The 9,349-nt window shown below is 40.1% G+C and overlaps 1 long non-coding RNA gene across 1 annotated transcript in view; it reads right to left on the minus strand.

The window, feature by feature from the left end:
- LOC145553191 (uncharacterized) overlaps positions 1–9,349 on the minus strand; it is a 47,750-nt gene that overhangs the window by 5,973 nt on the left and 32,428 nt on the right. Inside the window, exon 4 of the long non-coding RNA XR_014089463.1 lies at positions 85–428. This is a non-coding gene — a long non-coding RNA (uncharacterized LOC145553191). The remainder of the gene's footprint in view (positions 1–84; positions 429–9,349) is intronic.

Below are 9,349 nucleotides of genomic sequence, written 5' to 3' on the forward strand. Positions count from 1 at the left end.
GCCAAATCCAAGAAAGAAAAAAACCATTTAAAACAACCCAGCAGCTCTTTTTATAATCCTGACAAAGTGTCTGACATTACTCACAGCACAGCCATAAATGCAGTTATCAGAGGCAAAGTGTGGAGTACAGTCAGAGAACACCCTGCCTGCTGCAGCGTATCTCTGCTCTCTTCAGCCGGGTGAATGTTTTCCACAGGGAGATGGGAGGCAGATAAGAAGCTCTGACGGGTCGCGGAGCCTCTTGGGACTGGGCAGTGTCAGGTGGGGTCAGCAGCACGGCCGGCCCGCGCGCGCTCAGGAGGAATGCAGTCATCTTATCAGTTATAAAGGAGCTCTAGAGCCTCCGAAAGAAAAGCAAACGTCTCCGCAGGACGACGAAGATATTTTTCTTGTCCTGCTTCGCGCTGGTTGGCAGATTTAAAGCTGGGCTGGAGATAAAAAGTATTCCAACTGTCATGAAGGGTGTGATTTAAGACATGCTTCCTTTTTATCCACGCTGCCTCCCTCTATGTTAATGTTCAATAGTCTAATGACATGCAAGCATTAAAATGCATTGCTAATCAACTATTAAAATCAGCCAAGATTAGGGTTGCCACTGATAAGATTTACTACTTATTTACTGTAATACTTTAAAATGTATGCGTAAAGTGAATTATTCAAGATTATCCTGATTGTCAAAGAAGAGACTGATGTAGAAAAAACAAATAAAACATGTTCAGACATGACTGTAACTTTAAAGGGAAGTGAATATGTTTATTATACATTTCATTTAAATATAATACAATATTCTTGGTTTGAAATACAGTAATTTACATTTACTAAAATCATGCACACTGTTAGATGCAGATTAGCACCTACAGGCAGAGAGTTTATTAGTAAAACATCTGAATGTTTGGATTAAGTCGTATTGAAGGGAAGCAGACGGACAAGCTTTCCATAGTAAGAAGATAAACTTTCTGTGTTGTTACTCTTCATCAGTCACTCCTGGCTGCATCTCTTCAGATTCACGTTCAGATTTTATGTTCTGGTACCAAACAAAACCTTCCTCGATTCCAGTGACTCTTATTTAGATTTGTTCTAAATAAATTCAGAAAAAATATGAATTTATGGACCACAGTTCAAGAACGGTGCAAATTTCTCCCTCCAGCTAATGGAGCCGATGCAGATCAAAATTTTTAGGATGAGATTTTCAAATACAAATTCATGTTTACTTGAATTGAAAATGCTTTTCTACTATTAAAAGCAATAAAATAAAAAAACATTTAACCTGTAAATTTAGGAAACTGTAAAACATCCTTTTATTAAGGAAAAGGTTTCAGCTGCAGTGATTTGTTTCATAAAATTTTAATTTATTGCTGAGCAGGAACAAAAAAAAAAAAAGAATTCCTAATAAAAATTTTAACAACAAACATTATGGCCGACTTTGGTCTGTGATAGAAAGGTTTGTCCTCATGGTGGCAGCTTGTTGAGCAGCTCTGTCCTGTTATTTTATTTATTTTGGCTGACAGTTACTCCGTCTGGTTTCAGATGCTATGCAGGTAGAAAGAATTTTGCACTTTTTATTTTACTTTTGGAAACAGGGTATTGTTTATACGACTGACAGCAGGTGATTGAACTTTGACCCCAGTGCCTAGAAGAGGAAGAGAACCAAACAGCAGAGAGAGAAGGAGGAAGTTCAAACCATCAGGGATCACATCCTCAACTCCAACATCTTTCCACCTACAGCCAGACGGAGATTTAAAGAGGAGTGGCAAAAGCAAAGGACATGGATTAGCAGCTTAACAACAACTGATTGCGTTATCCAGGACGTTACTGTGAAATAACATGTCTGTTGCCCAGAAATTGAACTGACAGCCATGAAACTGAGCAACAGAGTCTTCAGTCAGAGGCCTCTTCAGATTGGTTGTGAGACTGACTGCTACCAGAGATCCTTCCTGATCCTTCCAGCATCACCATCCACAACGCCTCTCTGAAGATACATGGATCATTTGAGTTGTGACATTTAATTATAGCTGGTTGTGACTGACTGACTTCTGTCAGTTTCACTAAACGGATGTTCAATTACGCTGTAGAGGATGATGTGTAATTCTGAAAATTGAAACCATTTAATAAGTTAAATATCTTGGTTAGACTTTTAGGGTGAAGTTTCCGTTTTCTGGTTGCTTTGTGGAATTAAAATATTTAAACATTTAAATGTACATTTTAAAATGTGAAAAAGTAACTTTACACTCGAGTCTTCACATTTTACTTTAATTCTTACTTTTGCTTTTTCTCTTCTTTGAAATCCAAAAACCCACTTTTGGAATTTTCAGTGATGATTTTGGTCAAATATTTCTAAACCCAGTTTTGTTTATTCTTTCTAATATTTTTGACTCAATTTTAACCATATTTACCCCCAGATGCCAGAAAAATGTCTGAAAGCACCAAATAAAATGGCTGAAGCTGGTTGTCAGCAAAGACAAAGTATTTTTGTATTTTCTTGAAGAATTCTGCAGGATTTTGCTGAACTCAGAATGCCTTTTTCTCCAGGGCCAGTTCTCATCTCCTAATCCCCGGCTCCGTCTCCTCCTCTCCTGCTTAGAAAGCCGGGGCCAATCAAACACCTCACCGGGACGGTGATAGGGAGCTGGATGAACCAATTACTGCGGCAATGGCTAAAACCCTCCCTGCATACAGCCAAGTCACTAAGTCGGAGACTTGTTGCTCAGCGGGAAGCGAGTACGGGTGGATTAACGCTGCCACAAACAGGCACAAAGGCCAACATGGCAGGGGGCTGTGACCCCATGAGGAGGGGTCTGGAGCCCTCCATGCAGGCCTCATAAAACCTCCCATAACAAGGTGGAGCAGAGCTCCATCAGGCTGAGCTGACCAGCAACTTTACGCTGCATGGACTGCCGCTGCGATGCATTCGGGTGGTCATGACCCCGTCTCCATGGCGCTGAGAGGTTGACAAACCAAAAGTAAATCCTGGAGCTCAAACAGAGCAGACTTATATATAGACTCAGTCTGCTCTCTGCTTTAAACTCCTCTCTGCTCGAATAGAACGGGGCCATGTGTGAAGTCCAGGACAAACAAATCTGTGTTTTTTGTGGCAACAGTACCAGCTGCACCTGCGCTGGATCAGGCTGATGTTAGGGCAACAAAATGAGGTCAATTCTCACACATACTGTCTACTGCAAATTTAGAAAGTTCAAAGATGTTTACTGAAGTGAATCAGTTTTAAACTGCACTGCGTCTGGAAGATGATGGCAGTCAATATTATAAAACCCCCAACATTTAAACTCAAACTATTACTTTGTCAGCAACATTGAAACATTTTAAAAATTTTAACCATATTATTCACTCATTTAGTTTAAAAACTAAATATTTAGTTAGTAAGCTTCCTATTTAACTATATTTAGTTTGGAATTTAGAAATGTGTGGTTGAACTCTGAATTTTCCTAATAACTATATGGTTTTGATAAAATATTACTAATGATGTTTGTCCTATTTATTAAATGCCTCTCTTCAGATTCAAAACCATCATAGAGCCAGGAAGAACAAACGGTAAAACTACTTTTATAACAGATACAAAAAGAGCCAAATGCTGTCTGCAAGCTTGAAATTTAGGTCTGTCTGTACTTTTGTTCTTTTTACAAAAATATGTTGACAATATTTGGCAGAAAAAGTTGACCACAGTTTATTGCAAACCCATATCCCATATCGTTGTTTATGAGAAAAGAAAAAAAAATGTAAATAATGGAAAACAAACCTTACCCTGAAGATTTGAAAACAGATTGCCAAATGTTTTAGATCTCGATCTGCAGATCTCTTTTCTAGAAACATCAGGTAAAAATCATAATAAAACTAGTTTTGCATTATAAAACTGAACTTTTATGACCTGTGAATTCCTTCACTGTGGTGATTTCAACCCATTCGGGCAAAAGTTTGGACTCTACTGATCAAAATGGTCAGATAATGATTTTACCCCAAAAAATAAATGTACAATTCAATGAAAAGCATTATTAGAGTTTCAGAATACATTTCTTCCAACGATATCAATAATCCTGGATAGTTTTGCACAACCTATGTGTGCTAGTTATTGCCAAACAAAAATAAAAAAACAGGTATATATTTCTACACTCAACATTTCATCACTATTTTCATGTATATGAGAAAAATTCCCTTTTGAATTAATAGCTTTCATTCTGCTACAATCAGTTAAACATTCGATTTGAATTTTTGCTACATTTTATTTGCGATAATAAAAATCTGCAGACATTTTTCTCACAAATCCCGTCTATGTGACTCCACTTGTGCACGCCACGCACCGCTGCTCTCAGGAGACACAGATGACACCAGACAACAGAGCACTCTAAACAAATTGCCCTTTGGCTGACCTCAGGAGACCGAACATGTAAACAACCAGAGAGATGCTTATGTTACACACATTCCCCCTCGGCCTAATGACCATCAGGAGATAAATTGGAGGGAGACACGGTTATATACAAGCTTTATATGCACAGATTGATGTGGAATGAATTAGGTGGAGCATCACACAAAGACTGTGTTCAAGAAAATGTTTAAACTGCTTAAAGGTGAGATTTCCCTCTGTAGATCAGAAAAATGATTAGTTGTGACATTATTCTCATAGTTTAATGACTCATAATGCACATTTAGTACATCCAAAGGTAAAGATACACACTTCTTTGTAAATGCTCAAATAAGAATATTTCCCCACTTAACATAACCAATCGATGAGCTTATTCACCGTTTCCACTAATAAATACACAGAAAATTACAATTTGAAATAAATATCTTTCAAGCGAGAGTTAAAGTACAAAAGTTAAAGACTCATTTCTGAAAAAAGAAGCTTTTTATTATTACAGAACTCTAACAGACGTGTTGTGCACAACATTTGGTTCCACAATGTATCCCAGAGTTTGAAAGTGGCGTGTAATTCTGAGGTGCTGGTGCTGTTCTGCAGAGCCAACAGGCTGAGAGCGATGAGCTGCAGACGCCGCACGGCGAGCTGGGGCCTCATCTGTGACTGAGTGGGTGCTAGAACGCCAAGCAGAGAAGCACCAGGTCGCAGTAAAGGTTAACAAAATCAAGGCGGGGAATTTACGATCGTCCGTGCTTCACAAGCGATGTCGCCAGCAGCGAGAGAGGGAGTGTAAAAGACAAGAGTGGATGAGAGGATTATGGGGTGTGTGTGTGTGTGAGACTGCGTGCAGAAGTCAATGTGTGTTTGTTTGCATTTGCCAGTGAGATTTTCTCCTAGTTTACAAGCAATACATTGTGACAGAACGATTAGGGACCTTTACTGCGACTAAGTGTTCATTTCACACACTGTTGGGCTGCGTGCCCTCGGTTAACTGGCTGAACCCGAGACAACGCCGGCTTCAGAGCAGCTTCGGTACGGCGCTGTCTGTCTGTCTGTCTGTCTGTCTCTAAGGGTTGGTTAGTAGTAGTTAACCTTTTATCTGAGAAACAAGCAAATTATCTCAACACTAAACCAGACAGTGGACGTCTTCAGTTAAAATCCCCAAAAACCAAAGTTCTGATCATCTAACCAATGAAGTTAAAAGAACTTCAGTTTCACATTTTAATGCACCAGATGCTCTTCTAGTGTTGTTGTCACCATGCCAACGTGCTGATTTACATCTACAGTAAATGCTGCCTGGCGACGGAGCCACCAATGACGGGGAATTTCAAATAATTAAAACATGCTAAATGCTAAAGCATTTTGGATGGTTAATGAGCCAACAATGATTTTCCACAAACTGGAGGGAGGAACTAACATCTAAAGTGTGTCTGAAGGTGACCATCAATAACTACTTCATGAGATTTATTCAACCCCGGCTCGGTCACAAACACAACAAGTTATTTTGTTTATTAGTAAACAAGATTATTGGTTGATTTATTAGACTGATGAAAGTTGTCAGTTATTTAAAGTCATGTCCAATTGGGTGTTTTTGTTCCATTATCAGATTTACACTGGGTTTAAAAACACAGCTGGGTTCTAGAGTTTGGATTTTAATCAAAGTTCAAACAGAAATATGTTTTAAAAAAACTAATTTCACAGTTTGTGAAGAGAGGTAGGAAAACCAATCTGATCAATTGACAATGATGAACTGATAAACCATGTTGGCCTGATAATAGTTAAAATCCTATTACTCCAGACCACCTCTAAAATTGTCAATTTTAATAGTTCAACTATGAATTATACCGTAATATGCATTTTACTGGAAACCAATGGAAACCATATTAACACTACCACAGAATCCAACATCTACGGTCTCCTTGGTACCTTCATGTACCAAAGAGGAATAAGAGGAATGTTCTGGTTGACTTGTTTATACCACGTAAGATGAAGAGTTCAGAATAGGGTTTACCAGCAAAAATGATTAAAAGCTTTCTGAACCACATCTGTCAGGATCTCAAAGCCAGACAGTGGCTATTCTACCCGACTGAATTTAGGTTTCCATGCATGTTGTAGACCAGATTCAGGTAGAAGTGTCCATAAATGATTTATAAAAACATGAAAACCACTGAACCTCGCTGAAACTCAAACTCACTCACTGAAACACCACCAAGGTTTTTCTCACAGGATCTTCACACAACACTGATGTGTTCATAACAAACCATTTAAAACTTTCATTATTTAACTTGGACCAGCGGATACAGACGGGTGATAATGTTAAAAATACACACATCACCGACACACACAGTGAAGCTCAAACTGTACAGATAAGATGCCTTTCCTGCGTCTTGCAGCCACCTATAAGTGGAATTGAGCCCCTCGATTTTAAGAGACAACGTAGTGATAGGACACTTCATCACGGGGAAAGGTCCTCCCCCACTCCGATAGCTCCAGTTTGTCTGGAAGAAGTTATGCTTTGTGATAGTCTGGCAGAATCATGGATTTGTCTCCTTGAACCAGTTGGAACGCATACAGTGTATCAAGTTTTAGCAGCATATGGCTTTAATTTGACCCCCTAAAACCTGCTTTCATTTCTCTTGATGAATGCCAAGGAGTTCAAAAGCTATTATTCTACGCATTATCAGAGAAACAACACGACATAATTTGCAGATTTTCAGCCGAGGGAACCGTTTAGGGTTCATGGGTTTCCTGCTGGCTCCTCGCAGGCATCCTTTTGTTGCTCCATGTGTTAAGACATTCATCATTCTCACATTTAATAACACAAAGCATTGAATTTCCTTTTTTTTTCTACAAAGTTACTCTTGGGCTTGATTCGCAGTGGGCATCCGTCTGCCTGTCCGCGTCACCCACTGTGTGGATGAAGGCTGATCTAATTCAAGCATCGCTCTGTTTCCACTGCGCCGTGGCGATGGGTGTGTGGGTGGGTGGGTGGGGGGAGTCCACAGCTGATGGATCCACTCTGGGCTTGGCACCGTCCGATTTTTTCCCCGAACGTCGCCCACTGGCTTCTGTTGAAGTTCCATTCAGAGAGCATATTTGCTGGATGACAGCACAGTCTGTGTATCGTTTGGTGAATACGTCGTCGTCAGCAGCTCCTCACACTGGCATAAATCCACGGTCAACAGTTAGTCTCGACTAGGTCAAGTGATTTATACACAGGGGCACGCAGACTTACTTTTGCTCGTCTCTCCACAGACTGCTGCAGAGAGGCATGTTCAAACACACATCTACCTCGCAGCTTCCCAGGGCAAACGATGGAAACCTGTTACTGTATCCTCGAGGGCCGTAATGGGAGTCTTGTTTAAAGTACAGAGGAATCTGGTCTGGAGGTCACTTCTGAGGAAATGCAGAGCCCAAGGGAGTGAGTGCTAGGAGTTTTCCTCTTCATGTAGGAGGAGGAGGTGGTACGCACAGACACTCTTATTCTCACACATGCATGCATTCAGCATGTAGGCAGAAAGCAGGCAGGAGAAGATGAAGTGCAAAGTGGGTTGGTGGTACTTGACCGTAATCTCTGGACTAGAACTGAGAAGGTGCAGTGTGTCTTTGAGGATCATGGCACAGTTTCAACGTTTTCACCAGAAACTAACTTTACTGCATTTTATGTGTCACAGCAACAGAAAGTATAGAAGAGGGACGGTATGTGGCTCAGTGTTGGAGAAGGTTCACCACAGGTGAGGTTTACCCCTCAACGCAGCTGCCCTGGGTTCGACTCCCACCTCTGGGTCATGTGCTGCATGTCTCCCAGTCTCTCTACCCTACTTCCTGTCAGGCTGCTGATCAATAAAGGACACTAGTCAGTCAATCAATCGACACTAGTGCAAGAAAAAGAGTGGAGCAGAATTGTGATAATTCAGTTTTCAACAATGTTTTACAATTAAAAATCTGAAAAGTGTGTGCCGATTCTGGTTTTAAGGAAGTTTCTGTGGAACATAACTCCAAATTATTTGAAAATCCACATATTTGAGGATTTTTTTCACAGAACATAACTAAAACAGTCAAAAGTCAATGTAGCTTGAGAAGCTGAAATACTATTGTACTTGACATTTCAATGGTTGCCATTTCCAAAGCAGCCAAAACAAGAGCTGGATTCATCATTTTTACCATTTATCATTTTACTTCACAAATCTAGTTTATTTTGTTTTGGTAAATTAAAAGAACCTGAAAAATGTACAAAATTTAAAGGGTTTGAATACTTTATGAAGGCACTTCATATATAAGAGCTGTGTTCGGTCCCTGGAAGTGCATTATAATATTCCATAGAGGGACATTTCATACAAGTCAATTGCATTCCCAAGGCCAGGCTGGAGTTAAATGCTTCCCCTGCCACAGTTGCATTACACACTGGACAATTTGATGCGACATTTCATCAATAAAAGGGTCAACCTCTGCACCATAACTCTCACAGGAGTTTTAGAAACTACAATAACAACAATATATGGACGCATTCTGGGCAAAATCTGGATTTGCAGCGTTCCTCAAAGCTGAGAGACAAGCAGCCTGGCAGAACTATTAGAAATCTGTCAAAGTCACATCACTGCAGGGAAAAAGTCTGATCCTATTGATATTGCCTACTGTCTGGTCTTTGAAAAATACATCTAACAGCTGCTTGTCTTAGCCATAGCCCTCAGTGTCCCTGTTGTACATCATCAGACTTCAACAATATTGACTTCTGTTGAGGAGATTAGCTGTCAAGCTTTTATTTTGTTAAGGGATCAAGGTCCTTCATGTTCTTACCTAAATATAACTTTACTCCATCGCAGGATTGAAATTGCTGGTGCAGGTGGTATTTCATTTATAAGAGCCCAGAATGCCTTGGCTTGACCACTGGGCTTCGGGGGGATTATGTCGTGAATTTGTGTTTTACAGCAGCTGTTAGTGAGAAATCACCAGGGGTCTAAAAGTGGATATGAATGCCCACAA

The sequence above is a fragment of the Poecilia reticulata genome, chromosome 10 (assembly GCF_904066995.2).
Source record: "Poecilia reticulata chromosome 10, P_reticulata-male-v2, whole genome shotgun sequence".
NCBI lineage: Eukaryota > Metazoa > Chordata > Actinopteri > Cyprinodontiformes > Poeciliidae > Poecilia > Poecilia reticulata.